The following is a 17,284-nucleotide window of genomic DNA, read 5'->3' on the forward strand; positions in this document are numbered from 1 at the left end:
CATCTAAGGTGATTCGATAAAAAAAAAACCTCACGCACAAAATGATTTTAAAATTTTTATGTCGACCTTTTGAAGTCACTGTAAGGTAAGCAGTTATAAATATATTTGAACACAAGCCTTAGAGCCACATCAAACACTCGAGGAAGTTAAATATCCACGTTGTCATTGGCGAGGATGAATTTTAGTGGGAGGTTGTCCTTGTTGCGGCATGCTCGAAACACCGGTTGCTCCGGGCAATGTTGATTAAAGATTCATATTTTTTCCAGTATGTTTTCAAGCATTTGAGATCTGTTGGGAAGTCATTCAAAGCTACAAGTAGTTCTTCAAAATCTTCAGCCCGAAACAATTGACTACTAAACCAATGATTAGCCCATGAATAAGAAATGAATGAACGGATTATATGTAACCTGTTCCGCGTTTCCGGCATCAGAATAAAGGCAAGAAAAGCTAGAATTGCACGAGATTTCCAGCGTGCATTGCAGATGTTTGGGATCTGGTTAAACTTTACAAAATGGAATTCACTCCTCTCAGTGAAGTGACGGAAGACACGAGTGAGGTAGAAGAGAATCTTCATCTGAATTTTTACATTTGTGAAGGCTGCTTTCACATTAACTCATCAATTCCTACACAAAGAAGTACGCGTTGATTGGTGATCTAGTCGATCCATAGAACTCATCGTCCATGACTACGCGAAGAACGGTATGCAGTTGCGGCAGTCGAACTAATACGCCTGTCATTTTGCCGGTATTCACACTTGTTGTATCGGCAACAATCATTACAATTGATCCACACGGCTGAACTCATCCAACCCGTTCCACAGTCTTTCTTCGATTGTTTGAGCTGCCCCATTTTTAAATTTGAGCGCAGTCAACTTAATTCCTTTGGTTTCATTTTTGAGGACCACGGCCTAATATTCGACGTTCTCAAGGTGTTTGCCTTCAAAGTGCATGCTCCACTTCTGCAGAGAAAGCATGCTTACCAAGTACAACTTCACCCGAACAGCTTCCTTGTATATAGCCTTGTGGACTCCTGACTGACATGGGGTTGGGGTATCAATGCCCACAGTGAAAAGCTGGTGGTAGATCATTCCTACTCCGTGGTACTACAGCTCTGAGCTTGCAATGTCTGTTGGATTATGCTTCCTTTTTCTCCTTGATGTTGCATTGTAATCCTCCCAAGGTCTATCTGTACTGTTGTCGAATGAGCCCGTGCTACTTTCGGAACAATAAAGTATCGCCGAGTTGGTAAATGTGGAAACAGCCGCTTCCATTGCCCTCTTTCGCTTGGATGTTATTGGCACCAGCAAATTTCCCGCTGGAATAACCAATGCGGCCATTGTAGAAGTTCTCATATTCTTTGCACATTCATTCGCCTTTTGCCATGGTTATGTTAAACAACTCCTTCAATAAATCAAAGTATTGTTTTTTTCCGTAGCTCTCGTATATTTGCACAAATGCCTTGATCAAATATACGCTAGAAGTTCAATGTTTTGCTCCACAGGAACTTAACCTCTATGGCAATTAGATCGGTCCTCTTTCTCTCCGTTCTTTGGTAGTGGTCTTAAGACATTTGAAGCGTCCAATGGCGTGGTTTTTCAGGAGCATGCGACTCCGTTCACTTACTGGTCCATCAGCAATTGGCACGTTGCATCTTCTTGATGGTGCTTGAAACTGGGCTAGGTTCATTGTCCAGGTTTCCTTGTTTTTCTCTGTGTTAAAAGAGCTCTTCTTGAATGACATGTTGTATAACTTTAATGGAAAATACCTTGCCGTTATTCAGATTTGTCTGAACTTGTTTAATGACACCAACCCATCAATGAACACCTATTTATACTACGTATTTTACAATATTTTATTACTCGGTATTAATGAATGGGCGCATCTTGTTGTACGGTGGCTAAATAAAGTGTGATTTTTTAGCTATTATCTTTTTGGCAACACTGGTTTAAACAGCTCTCGCCTTACAAATGAACAACGCTTGCAAATTATTGAATTTTTAATATCAAAATGCGTGCTCTGTTCAGAAAGTTAATCGCGCTCTTCTTCCATTTTACGGCAAAGCTAATTTTTTGCTCAATGGGTACGTAAATTAGCAGAATTGTCGATTTTGGAGTGATGATCAGCCAATAGTATTGCAAGCCACTACCAGTGCATCCGCGTAACAATGTACCTATTGAGAGGCGAGTTCGGTGATTATTTTATTTCACGTTCGGGACCGGTCTATTTGTTGACTATTTTTTGTGAGGCTATGTCAGCTCATGTCAATACAGACAAGCCCGCTTCAATTGACGAATTGGCAGACATTATTGAAGAATTTTTTCGTGAGATACCGGCTGAAATGTTGAAAAGAGTATGCCTGAATTGGACAAAGGAGATGGACCATTTGAGGCGGCCAACATTTGTATGAAATAATCTTCACACATTAAATTATATGAACTGTACTATCGATTCAAATAAAGATTTCATAATTTTTTTCGAATTTTATCTGTTTTTTTTTTACTTTATTATAGCTCTTAAAAAATCCCCCTTTACCTGAGTTAGCTCGTGTACGTTGCAAAACTTCCAAATGAATGACCCCTCATTAGTGTGGTATCTGTTACAAAATCGTCCCTAACAGGTAGCCAACGGAAAAACAAATCAATTGGGCTATAATAAGAAAAACCCAAAAGGCAATTCAGCATAAATTTATGAGAGTTTATTAGTTTCCTACCATAATCACAAAACCTTTTAATTCTCACTAATTTTCATTAAATCTGAGCATCATAAAAAAGTCGTCAACGGTTTTTGCCAAAGATGATTCCAAATGAGGTGCCTCAACTTATTTGTAACAACGAAGTATGAAAAGTATGTTGTTTGCAAATGAGCACTACTCAGATAAGTGTCATATGAGCCAAAGCAAGCAGACGAATGGGACACCAAGTGTTGTTGAGCGGCATTGACATACTCCATTGTTTTTGCACTTCCTTTTTTTGGATGAGAATCGCTTTTATCAGTGACGTACGAGTTGTCTGTCTCCAAAGTGATAGACTTACTTCCATTTTCCACATAAGCTATTACAAAGCACTCAAATTAATTTCAGCTCTCATAACATTAAAATGCGGCTGTCTGTATCTTATATTCAGTTACGATCAATGTGAGCCCTAGTAAGTATTGTTGAGGTGTGAGCTTGCCATTCGCTTCATGTCCGCCATGTGCATTTATTTTTAAGATGGCTTGCTGCTGTTCTCTTGTTGGTACTATATTTCGTTTTCGCGTTGAAACTCCATATAAAAATATAACTATATAACTATAGTAACTATATTTAACAGTTGTCTCCGTTTTAACTACTTCCCTCAAAGCTTTAAAGTAGCCAAAGTAATTGCGATTCCAAAACCTAATAAACCTTCTTCTGATCCTTCCAGTTATAGGCCAATCATCCTACTTAGTAATATATCTAAGTTTTTTGAAAAAATCATTCACTCTAGGCTGTACGAATTTGCCACAGAAAACCCATTAATCTCTCCTGCGCAGTTTGGGTTCAGAAAGGAACATAGTGCAGTCCACCAAGTTCACAGAGTTAAGAAAATAATCGAAAATAACAAACAAATGAGACGTTCTACGGGCCTTGTTTTACTGGACATAGAGAAGACTTTTGACACAATTTGGCATAATGGTCTAATCCACAAGTTGCTAAAAAATGATGCGCCTAAATACTTATGCAAAATTATTTTGGACTTCTTGGAATCAAGATCTTTTATTGTAACCGTAAACCAATCCCGATCTTCCCCAAAATTGTTGAATACAGGCTTACCCCAAGGATCAGTGCTATCTCCCTTGCTCTATTCCATCTACACTGCTGACTTTAAAGCGCCTTCTTTCGTGAAAACAGCATACTACGCAGATGATACGGCGTTAATAACTACAAGCAAGTTAACAACTGCACTTCTTAAAAAAATGGAAACCGGGTTGCTGGCTTGTAATAAATACTTTTCAAAATGGAAAATTAAGATTAACCCAAATAAAACCCAGGCCATTATTTTTCCTTTTAACAAGTCTCCTAAAAGATTGACTATCAGAAAACTTAACTTCGGTACTGAAAGAATTGATATTGCTGACAGGGTTATATATTTGGGAGTTACGCTCGATAAAAAACTTAACTTTGGAAAGCACATCGATGAAGTCTGCAAAAAAACATTAAGAATGATTCGTTCACTATGGCCTTTAATCCACAAGAAGTCCACACTTAACTATGCAAACAAAAATCTTTTATTCAAGAGTGTAATAAGGCCCTTTCTTACTTACGGATGTCCTGTTTGGCAAAACAAATGTTTAAAAATCATAAATAGGAGGCACTGGAGGTACTCTACGGCGCTACTTCATGACGAAACAGGCTACGAAAAACTGGATACATTTGTCGATAGACTTAATGATAATTATTTCAACAAAGTAAAATATTCGACTTATCAATTGATAAGGTCATGCAACGAATTAACATAAATTTATGGTCTTTTCTTTTTTCTCCCTTTTAATCAGCACATGGAAATCATATGCTTACCTTGAGTATTTTTATTATATTTTTGAGTATGTATATATTTTCTTCCAATTGTGTGAATTTCATGGAAAGGTTTTTCCCCTTTATTTTTCCTTTAAACTCATTATCTTAACTGTGCTATTGTAATTTAATATCTTTGATCCTAAGTCTTATATGCAGTAATATCCAAAAGATAAGATCTCATAACTCTGCTTTGTAAATATGAACATAATAATAAACCAATAAAGATGAAATTGAAAATTGAAATTGAAATTGTGTTTTAATTTTCTTTGTTTAGAAATGAGAAAACATGCAAATTTTTTTGAACACCCTCCAACAACAAACATGCTTTGGCCTAAACAAAATCGAACTAACCCATTAATGACCGTTGTACCTGTTTGAGTACAGTAAAAGAATTGGTTCAGAAAAGTGTTTCATTCCGTAAAAAAATAGGATGATCCTTATAAAAGAAGTACATAATTTTTTATGACTTGCGTTTTTGATGGGTTAAATAAGATTAATATGTTGAGGCTACAAAAGTACCAAGCGCATTCAGTGTAAACAGATTGTCCTTTTAAGGCTTTTACCAGTTTGCTATTAATGATCCTTACAAATGAAGTCCAACATTTCTCTTTTCATGGCCTTTTTCATCGCGAAGATCCTGGAAAAAAATTTCACGTTGTTCTTTTGAATTGCCGTTTCCTGAATCGGTTAATTGGCGTTCACTACGTGTGCATAGAAAAAAACCAGTAAGGAAGGACAAAAGTCGGGCGGTGCCGACTGTATGATACCCTACACTTACACTATAAGTGTAGTGGTGTAGGGTATAATAATTGCCATTTCAGTTTAACTGAAACAAGGCGATATCATTTCAAAATAAGGCAACATATTAAATATGCAAATGTTGATAGTGTAATACAGACTTTATCGCGTAAGGAAAACGACGCTGTTCCGAAAGTCATTAACGGAGTATCACCACATTTAACTGACTTTGAACCAACTCCAAGCAATGTGATAATGTCCGAATCAGAATATGGCCCTTCTGAAGGGAATTCCATGATCTTGTTCGGGATTTAGAATTGTCTATACGACAAACTGAACTTCAAGGTTCCAGACTTAAGCAATGGAAATATTTGCAAGAAAATGTAAACATTACACTTCGCAGGACCGAGGAAACTAGCTAGTTTGGATCACTTTTCAACGAAAGTACTGAAGATAGTAATTTGGCCTACTGCAACGATGTGAACGTATTGATTGAACAACTTGGATATAGCCATGTTCAAGAAAACTGGCGATTATTTATTGACGATTGCACAAGAAGTAATATAAACATTTTTATATAGTTTTCTATATTTTATTTATATATGTATGTATATCTTCTTTTTCCGGGCCTGAAAACAGTGCTTTTGCATAATGATGGATCGCTTCCTTCGGTTCCATTGGCTTGGCGTAAATATCCCGATAGTGAATACAAAAGACATCATTTTACCTCCGTTGCATATAAAATTGGGGTTATAAAAGCAATTCGTGAAAGCACTTGAATGGAGCATCATTCAAATACCTTGCACAGGTTTTTCCACGAATAACGAGCGAAAAATTAAAAGAAGTTAAAACATATATATGATTTTATATTAAACATTGAAAAAAAAAATTAATTTTAAATCAACCGGTGTCTTTATTGGTCCCCAAATACGGAAATCGGTAAAAGATGACATATTCATACAAAAAAGTAAACTTGAAGTAAAAAAGGCATGGAATGGTTTTGTTCTAGTGGGCAAAAATTTTCTTGGAAACATAAAAAGTGAAAATTGTGAGCAGATAGTAAACAATATGCTGTCGGCTTACCAATCAATGGCTTGCAAAAAGTCAATAAAATGACATTATCTACATGCTTATGTGTGCGGTTTTCCATTAAGTTTAGGTGCAAGGTGAACGATTTCACCGGGAAGCATCTAAAATTGAACAACGTTATATAGGAAATAATAAAATCAGTATGCTTTCTAACTACTGGTGAAAATTGAAGTGAAGTTCATAAAAAAACACAAAATATTTTTAAATGAAAAGAAAAAAAGTTAAAACACAAAAATTGCATAAGTCATCTATTTCTTAACCGATTTCATTGTTATTACCCATTTTGGAAAGCTCATTAAATTGTGTGGCCAGACAAATTGCTGTGACCACTGCCGTGAGATTAAGGGAGCTTTCTCTTTAGTCATGTGGCGAATACGGACACCTGAGCCGCTTTTTGATACAAAGTATCGTACCACCATTCCTGATAGAACCGATTGGAACTACGATATCCCTGGTAACAGAAGTTACATAAACTTCTATATGGATGGTTCCAAACTAAACGGCCAGGTGGGCTTTAGGGTGTACTCTAAAGATCTAGGACTGGTCATATCGAAAAGGTTACCCGACCACTGCAGTGTTTATCAAGCGGAGATGCTTGCAATTAAGGAAGTGGTGAAATGGCTTAGATATAATGTCATTACGACGATTGGCATAAACATCTTCTCAGACAGCCATTGAATCCCTGGAGAACGTATTTCTGAACACAAAAACCGCTCTCGACTGTCGCACATCTCTCAACGAGATGGCTGAACAGCTCAAAGTTCACCTGTTCTGGGTGCCGGGCCACAGAGATATCCCAGGGAACTGTAAAGCGGAGGGGGAACTACACTGCACATTCCAGGGATAATGGAATTTGTGGGTATGCCTCTAGGACCGTGTAAGCTTAGTTTTCAGGACCAGGCCCGAAGGACAACGAATAATAGATGGTCACAAAGAGGGAACTGTGAGCATTCCAAAACTATGTGGCCTAATCTGGACATGAAGATGTCCACCGCCCTGCCGTCACTTGTGAGAACAGACGTCTCAGTCATTGTGTCCGTCATGATAGGCCACAGACTAATCGGAAAACATGCTGACAGACTGAAGGTCGCCAGCAACGACTTTTGCAGAAACTGTAGAGACATCGAGGAAGAAGAGACTAAAGACCACCTTCTGTGTGTGTGTCCCGCACTGGCAGTCAGAAGGAGTTCCACTTTAGATTCTCATTTCTTTTAGAACCTGTCTGATTTAGTGGATGTGAACATTCGCAAGTTATTGGGCTTTTTAAAGTGATCTGGATGGTTCAACGGTAGGAACTAGAAGGCATCTTCCTTCCTCTGTTCCTGTGCTATCACAATGGACGAAAACGTCGAAGTGAGTCTGATGACAGACTGCCACCTAAACCTAACCCCTAACCTAACTTCTGTGCCACGGAGGGCACCAACGTAATACAGATTATGATTTCGTCCATAGAATGGGTAATTGCGAAGATGGGCTATATCGGACAATATATTAATATATCTTCCTTATAAACCGATCTGCCAATTTGATTTCTGAAGGGCGCAAGAAAACCATTTTCCAAAAAGCCGACTAATGGAAAATCCACTTTTTTATGGTCCCTAAAGGCGGCATCGTATAAAAATTAAAACAAAAACAAATTTTTTTTGCAAACATTTTCTTTTAATTGTCCTCTACTATTAAACATTTTTTGTGTATAAAACTATTTAATCCTTCTACGCTGTCTTTACCTATAAAATCGAAACTTCCCCGAATTTGTTTCTTAAGAACAGCCACTTTCGAACTTCTTGATGGACACCCGCTCGTTGGAAGCGAATTTCCGCAGTAATCTGTAATGTCAGCTCAAATCTTTTTGTTCGCAGGGAGAGATTTTTATACCGTACACCACTACTGTGGTACAGGGTATTATAACTAAGTGCATTTGTCTGTAGGAAGAGAGATAGATCCATTGATAAGTATACCGATCGACTCAGAATCACTTTCTGATTCCATTTAGCCATGTCCGTCTGTCTGTCTGTCTGTCCGTATGTCTGTCCATGTTAGTTTGTGTACAAAGTACAGTCGCAGTTTTCATTCGATCGTCTTGAAATTGGTATAGGCATGTTTTTTGGCCTAGAGACGAAGCCTATTGAAATTGGTAAAAATCGGTTCAGATTTGGATATAGCTCCCACATATATGTTCGTCGTAGAGGAAAGGTATAAGGTGTTATACAGTCGGCACCGCCCGACTGTAGTACACCCTTACTTACAGATTTTAATGGGGGTGCCCCGGTAGCCGAGTTGGTAGTGTGCTTGGATAACCAGTGCAGTCGTGGGTTCGATTCCCGCCAGAAGCCTTGGTCTGTCGCTACTGTAGTATCACAATGGACTTAAAATTATCTAAGTGAGTCTGTAAAGGACTGCCACTCTTACCTAACCTAACCTACTGCTTTCACTATTAAGTTTTACATATGATTTGCTATTTGAGTTAAAACAAGTAATAAGGCGTTAAGTTCGGCCGGGCCGAACTTTGGATACCCACCACCTCGGGTATAGATGTAAACCACCTTTCGTCATAAGGCGGTGCACAAATGCATAATTTATGCCCCCATAGCCGCTTTATCGCAATATGGTCCGATTTGGACACAATTGACACGGATATTGAGTGGCCTAATAAGTACAAGTAATTGTTCAATTTTGCAGAACAAAATATTGGTCATTTTGGTAGCCATATCCAAAAATTGACCGATCTGAACCATATACGACCGGGATGTCGAAAAGCCTAACATAAGTCACTGTGTCAAATTTCAGCGAAAACGGATTTTAAATGTGTCTTTTATGGTGCAAAGACTTTAAATCGAGAGATCGGTCTATATGGCAGCTATATCCAAATCTGGACCGATCTAAGCCAAATTGAAGGAGGATGTCAAAGGTCCTAACATAACCCACTGTCCCAAATTTCGGCAAAATCTTACCCTATAGGTTAATTTGTCCGCACTTGTATACCTACTCGGAATTCACAAATTACAACAACAATACAATAGATTACAAAAAAAAAAAACTAAATTACCAACCATTCTCTCCCTCTTTCATTATTCAATTACAGGTTTATGAATCTTCCAATGGTTTTTGCGTATCATTTACATATAGTCTTAATTCGCTCGCTGCGCATTCCAAGAAAAATGTTATGCAATAATGCAATGATTTATTTAAAATTTTAGTCATTTCGATGGAAAAGCTAAAACAAAACAAAAGCCAATGCTGACCAACCATCCTCGCCGCCATTCCTCTTCTCCCCCACTAACAATTGCCAACAATTGTTATTTACAAATGTATTTCGAACGTGAGAATTTATGAAAAACCAAATCTAACTGCAATTTCAGTTGGATGTCAGTCTTCGAGTGCCTTTCTTGCCTTGGAGGTGTTGGGATGGCGGGGTGAAAAATGTATTTTGTTGTTGGTAGTTTGGTGATGCATTTCCATGCAAAAGTCATGAGTATTCATGCATATTCAACGGTTATAGCAATTGCAGCAAATCTGAAGTACGGTACATGAAAACACTTTGCAAACAAACAACAGCAGAGTAAAGCAACAACAGCAGAGTAAAGCAACAACAGTTGAGTAAAGCAACAACAGCAAAACTTGCAATTAGAGATAGAAAACCTAGTTTTTTTTTAGCCGTATGGTGTTTTGAGACTTCTCAGCTCATCAGACATGTATGGAGGCGCAGTTATTTTGCGAGCAATTGCAAGTGCTTGTGCCGTTTTCAGATACACAAACTCTTTGTGGATGCTGTTCTTCTTCTTCTTATTTGTTCTGCATGCTTTCAGTTAGGTAATGCTGCCACTCGGTTGGGTAGGATTTGTTGAAAAGCAAGTGTTGCCAAAAGCGGACAAGTTTTGAGAATACCCAAATTCGAGCAAAATCAAAGAGAATTTAAACAAAGGCAATATACAGCCATCAGAATAGACAATTGATTTGCAAAAAGGCCATTAAAATTCTCCTTTCATCGCTAAACGGTCATAAAATATTAAGACAAATATTATTATTTTTTTTTTTGTTGCAACAACTTAGTTGCTAATATTTTTGTTTTTAAGGCCATTAAACTTGGCCATGATCCGGTTTCTGCATATAATTGCCACCCTTGAAAAACCTCTGTGGCGACTGTCGTCCCCCAGACACTTAGCCCAGCCAAAAGTATCAGCATTGTGCTTTACTCTCAAATACGATTAATTTAAACCCCATACTGCTGTTGGTTTAAGGGGAGTTTATGGGATGAGGCGTCCCCCAAAATTGGTTACCAATCAAAACTATAAATATCGTGCTCCACTCTCTTCGAGCCCCAAATTGTCATTTGGGGGATGTTATGGGGTGGGGACGTACCCTAGTAGAGCTGGCACAATATCGATGGCACTATCGATGTTTAGTTATTTGACTGAATTTCGATTGATATTTTTCCGATGGATACTATCGCAAAAGTTTAACTTTTTGCAAAACTAAACAAAAAGAAGCAATCCGACTCAGAATGTATCCTTTAAGATACATCGCGCCTATAAAGGGCGCAAATTTCATCCGATTAGTCTAAAATTTGGTACAATGATTTCTCTCATGACTCGCAACTGTCTTTGTTGGGCACTATGTAGACGGGCCGTAGGCTCAAAATGGGGCCTGGATCCTAGTATAGTCCACTAGCTCCATTGATTAGACCAATACTTACTTACGCCTCGGTAGTTTGGTGGACTGATATGGAGAAAAAGTGCAACATAAGGACCATACAACAGGTTCGGAGAATAGGCGGAGAGATGAGGACCACGAGCACTGGTCCGTCCGGACGGTAAGGTCACTCACAATCTTGCAGTGTAAGAAGGAGATTAACGCCTTCTCCGAAGATGGGAAAAGCTGCATCGTTTGGGTGCCGGGTCATAATGGAGTAAGGGGAAATGAAAGGGCAGACGATTTGGTGGTGAAGGCCAGAGGACTGCCGTCAATAAACTTGGTTAACCCGAAGCCTTTCGGATCGACGCAGTTCGAGTTAAGGGAGTGGGCGACGAATGCGCATGCAACAACAAAATCGGTGCGGCAAGTGATAGCATGTGTAGGGCATGCGGGGAAGATGATGAGACGTTGGAGCATTTCCTTTGTCATTACCCGGTTTTCGCGTCCAACAGATACTGGCACTTGGGTGGGGACACGATACCAGACATGAACCAACTTAGGGGAGTGGTATTGAAAATAATTAAGGATTTTGTAAGTAGCACGGAATTCCTAACTTAAAATTTTCTTTTTAGAGGTCACTTTATAGTTTTTAGAGCGCACAACATGCCGATTACTGGTTAAGGTGTATGTCCATAGTGGCATGGGGCGGATTAATATCTGCACCCTCTTTTTAACCTAACCTAACCTGGTATCACATTCGTGCTCTACTCCCAAATATATTTTGTTTGAGCCCCGCAAACATGTCCGGTTTGGGCGGGGTGTTTGTGTGTGAGTTTTGGGGGATGGGGAGGCCACTGAGTGACTTGGTTCATCTTACAATCCAAGGTCGTCCGTGAGACCTTGCCGTTCTGGTTGTTAAATCCTAATAGATGACTTACTAAACGCAAAGGTATTCGCACTTACCAACTCACGAATTCCGTTATCGCCCGAATTTACGCAGACATGACTGCTGTGTTAGCAAACAAATGAATGTTGTTCTATCATATTATCGCTCTGATATTTCAACTCACAAAATGTTTGCTGTTTAAAGACAAAAACTCAAAAAGTGCTTCGACAGCAGCAGCTAGTGAAGCATCTAATGAGAATTCGTCGACAGCGCAAATGTCGATTGTCCTGAGGAAGAGTGGTTCAACTGCATTCTCAACGGCCCTTGGATGCGTACGGAAGCTCATCATGACAAGATTTAACGAATCTTGTGAGAATGAACTCCTGGCGGAATCAGAAGACGAGGCATACGCAAAAATGGTGGAAGTTCTGACTATGGTCCGGTTTCTGCATATAAATCTCCTCCATTGTAAGGCCGCTTCGGCGGCACGTAAGGTCCTACAGATGGCAGAGGGATTTGACGTGGTTCTTATCAAGGTATTCCGGAATTTAAACTACTCAAGGGAACGGAGGATGGGAGATACAGAGCCTGTATTCTTGCAAAGAGTAGATTCAGTAGTAGCCAGTCTTGAAATAAATAAATCTCACTACTGGCTGGCTTCCCTATATATGGCACACGATTCAGAGATGCCGTCTCCAAACTCTAAGTTGCTGGTTGAAGCTGCTTCTCTAGGGAAAAATAGCCTCATTGTAGGAAGTGCTGCTAATGCACATAACCAGATATGGGGAAGTTCGGATGTCAACGAAAAGGGTGAGCTGCTTATCGAATATATTATAAGTTGGAATCTGCCTTCAGCCTTGGAGGAAATACTACAGAAGTGGATCCTCGGCCTAACAGAAGAAAGGCAGATTGGGATAGATTTCAGCACATCTATCCCTTCTAGACCAGAAAAGGAAGAGGCAACTGCGGAGGATATAGACATAATGGTCAAGCGGATCACGAAGGCCTTGAATGACACGCTTGTGTCAGCATGTCCTAGTGTCAAGCCAGGGACAAACAGCGACCGCCATGGTGGACCCCAGAGCTGGTTGGTCTAAGGAAGGACTACAGAAAACTCTTCAGCAGAGCGAAAGCGGCAAGAACACCACACGATTGGGACATCTATAAGGCTGAGCTGAGAAAGGCTCAGAACAAATCATGGGTGGAATTCTGCAGATCCGTAGAGGCTACAACTGAGGTCTCTAGGCTAAGGAAGATTCTGTTCTCGAGGTGGGGGTATATTCAGAAGTCAGAGAATGTATGGACAATGTCTAGTGAGGAAACAATAGAACTACTCGTGAAATTCTCCAAAGGACAACGTGGCGCCAGAAGAGGTTGTCACTGGCATGCATTCGTCGTTGGTTATTAGGGAAATTGTGTCCGATCCGAAAATCCCTTGGGCGATAAGAACTTTCGACTCCTTTAAGTTGCCAGGCCCTAAAGATGTATCACCGGTTGAATAACAAGCTCCGTATGATAGACTGGTTCCGTGGCTTACGAAGATATACTCTGCTTGTATCAGCATGTCGTATATACCTGTGGGAGGGAGGCATATGAAGGTAATTTTCATTCCGAAAGCAGGAAAACCCTACCATACTAAGGCGAACGATTTTAGTCCTATTAGCATGCCATTCTTTCTGCAGAAGACACTTGAGAGGTTGATAGAATCATATTTTAGGGCAAAGATCCCTGGAGATCGCCTGTTGCGGCAGCATCATGCATCATCATGCTAGTCGGCTGAATATGGGGGGTTTCTCGCTGTCAAGGAATATACAGTGGTAGCAATTCTTGACATTAAAGGTGCTTTCAATAATGGAAACCGTCGTCAATCATTAAGGAGTTGGAGTTTCTAGGCATCAGCTCTACCGTAAGAAAGTTCATAAATAACTTACTAGAACATGCATTACGGCAGGCTTGGGATCTGTGGATGGGTCTTAAAAGATGGGTAAGCAGAGGAACACCTCAAGGAGGTGTACTGACTCCTCTATTTTGGAATATAGCCATTAACAATATATTAATGTCTCTGTAAGAAAATTGATTAAAGTGGTCGCGTATGCTGATGACGCGGCAATTGCGGTTAGGAGAAAGAAATTCCCAGCACTCTTAGAGATATACTTAAGGATGCTCTACGTACAACAGCGAAGTGGGCTTTCGAAAGTGGTCTAGATGTAAAGCCGTGCAAGACAGAATTAGTTCTTTTCAGCAGGAGATACAAGTTGCCTAAAGCGGCACCTGTCTTCTTGGGAGGAAATTGAACTTCAAATCCAACATTTTGGAAAGAGCAAGAAAGGCAACTCTTGCCCTAAACACCTACAAGAGAGCCATTGGCAAAAGTTATGGGCTTAGACCGCATATCATGCATTGGGTATATACTGCAGTTGTCAGACCTATAATGCTATAGGGTGTTGTGGTCGAGTGGACGGCGTTTCAAAAGTGCACCTACTGTTCAATACTCAACCGGATTCAAAAAATTGCTTGTTTGTGCATTAAAGCCGCACTGAGGACAACACCATCTGATGTATTGAATTTGATTGCCGGGCACCAGAGATATCGCAGATCTTGCGAGACTGAGAACTACCCTACACATTCCAGGGATACTGGAATCTGTGGTTATGCTTCTAGCGACATGTCCTGAAGCATAACCAGGTCCTGAAAACTTAAGCTAAGTTTTCAAGACCTGGTTATGCTTCAGGCCCGAAGGACAACGAATGAAAGATGGTCACAAAGAGGGGCTGCGAGCATTCCAAAACTATGTGGCCTAATCTAGACTTGAAGAGGTTTACTGCTTTGCTGTCATTGGCTAGAACAGATGTCTCACTCATTGTGCCCGTAATAACAGTCAACTGACTAATCGGAAAACATGCTGACAGACTCAAGGTTGCCAGCAACGACTTTTGCAGAAGCTGTGGGGACATCGAAGAAGAAGAGCCTATAGAACACCTTCTGTGTGTGTGTCCCGGACTGGCAGTCAGAAGGAGTTCCACTTTAGGTTCTCATTTCTTTGAGAACCTGTTTGAGTTCGCAAGTTATTAGGCTTTTAAAGCGATCTGGATGATTCAACGGTAGAAACTAGAAGGCAACTTCCTTCTTCATAGGAAACCTGGAAGGAAGGGAAGAGGTTTCCGATCGGATACCTGAGATGAACCTCGAAGTCAAGTGCGAGGCACTGCTGCCATCGGCACAGTCTTGGATTGACGGAACCCTAGTATTGCCATCTGGAAGATCATGTTACACGGATTGATCAAAGCTGGAGGACAGAGTGGGCCTGGGGGTTTACATTGAGAACTCAGAGGACTGAGATCTGTTGTAGACTGTCTGACCATAATACGGTCCTCCAGGAGGATATCCGGGCGATCATGGAATGCGTTAAATGGTGTGGTGCTAATGCGAGTACGTCGAGTCTGAACATTTTTACCAACAGTAAAATTGCCATGAAGGCAATAACAACCAAGACGTTAAGGTCATGAACAGTCTTGCAGTGTAAGAGGATTAACGCCTTCTCTGAGGATGCGAAAATCTGCATCGTTTGGTTGCCGGGCCATAACGGAGTAAGGGGAAATGAAAGGGCAGACGATTTGGCGGTGGAGGCTAGAGGACTGCCGTCAATAAACTTGGTTAACCCGAAGCCTTTCGGATCGACCCAGTTCGAGTTCAGGGAGTGGCCGACGAATGCGCATGCAACATTGTGGTACAGCGAAACGGTCTGTAGGACAGCGAATATCCTATGGGGGGATCCATATCGTGAGAAGACGAGGCTATTACTGAAAGGAAGCAAGAAGGAGGTCACTACAGCTATTGGTATCATAACGGGACACATAGGACTACGAGCTCAAGTAATGTGTAGGGCATGCGGGGAAGATGATGAGACGTTGGAGCATTTCCTTTGTCATTGCCTGGCTTTCGCGTCTAACAGATACCGGCACTTAGGTGGAGACACAATACCAGACATGAGCCAACTTAGGGGAGTGGTATTGAAAGCAATTAAGGATTTCGTAAGTATCACGGAATTTCTAACTTTATAGTTTTTAGAGTGCACAACAAGCCGATTACTGGCTTAGGTGTGTGTCCATAGTGGTATGAGGCGGATTAATATCTGAACTCTCTTTTCAACCTAACCTAACCTAAACCATTGCAATGTCCTTATGTTGTTATACTTGTTCTTCTTCGTCGCCGTCCACCAGACTACCGAGGCTAAAGTTAGTACTGATCGAATAACACTCCTTTAGAGCCAGCGGATTATCTTCGAATTAGTATGTGATTTCAAGCCCAGGTCAGCTCATATTTGGATATAACTACCATATAGACCGATCTCCCGTATTAATGGTATTGGACCCATAAAAGGCTAATTGATTATCCGAATTCGCTTAAATTTAGTAGAGTGAGTTGCGTTAGACCTCTCGACATCCGCATAAGGATGCTCCAGATCGGACTATATTTGGATGTAATTGACATATATAACGTTGCCCGATTTCCCCGATCATTGACCTTTAACTTGAATCGAACAGCCCTCATTGAAATGTTAGAAGTTTGCCCCTGTTCTTTAATGGAATGTTCATGGCCAAGATTGCATTTGCAACAATCCCCAATTTAAGGTCATTTATTACCGATTTCACTGAAATTTTACTCAGTGAATTGAGGTAGGCCTATTGATATTTGTGCCGGTATGGTTAAAATTGGACGATATTTGAATAGTGCTGCCATATACACCGATATCCCGCGCCGAGTATAATTTAAGGCGGACCGTTGTTGTTGTTGTTGTAGCAGTGTGTCGATGAAGGACTTCATTGGGTCAATCCGGTACGTACAACCGGCTGCCATGGGATTGGAGGCGGACCGAAATTGGATATAGCTGTCATACATATATATACCGATCATGATAAAAGTAAATATTTTGAATGCTTGTTAATTCAGTAACCCTCCAAACAAAGCTATTGATAATTTTGAACGTACACCCAATGTTTATTTTTATGGCATTTAGGAAAATTTAATAACTCACCTTAATAAACAAATTGGTACAAATTGTTAGAGTTCTAAAGCACTTAGAGAACGTCTGAAATCAATTAAAAAAAATAAAATAAATTATTAATTTTGAAGATAGACTTTGTAGAAGCATTTGAAAAGAAATAAAAATAATTCATAAACAAATTTTTGCATTTTAAAAATTTATAAATTTGACAATTTGAATATCTTTTCTACAAACTCAATATTTTATTATACACATATTTGAAGCATTGAGATGGTGCTTATCTTCATCATAGAAAGGTATATACTAATCCAGCCATTTTGTTTGTAACACCGCGAAATATTTACTATACTTGATCGTCTTGACTTTCTAAGTCGATTTAGACATAAGTCGGTCGAAATCAC

General features: G+C 40.0%; 1 protein-coding gene across 2 annotated transcripts in view; it reads right to left on the minus strand.

The window, feature by feature from the left end:
* LOC106092346 (rab11 family-interacting protein 4B) overlaps window positions 1–17,284 on the minus strand; it is a 416,788-nt gene that overhangs the window by 298,512 nt on the left and 100,992 nt on the right. For both annotated transcript variants that reach the window (XM_059370577.1, XM_059370581.1), the window contains exon 2: window positions 16,914–16,967. The gene's annotated coding sequence lies outside the window, so the exon portion shown is untranslated. The remainder of the gene's footprint in view (window positions 1–16,913; window positions 16,968–17,284) is intronic.

The sequence above is a fragment of the Stomoxys calcitrans genome, chromosome 1 (genome assembly GCF_963082655.1).
Source record: "Stomoxys calcitrans chromosome 1, idStoCalc2.1, whole genome shotgun sequence".
Lineage (NCBI taxonomy): Eukaryota > Metazoa > Arthropoda > Insecta > Diptera > Muscidae > Stomoxys > Stomoxys calcitrans.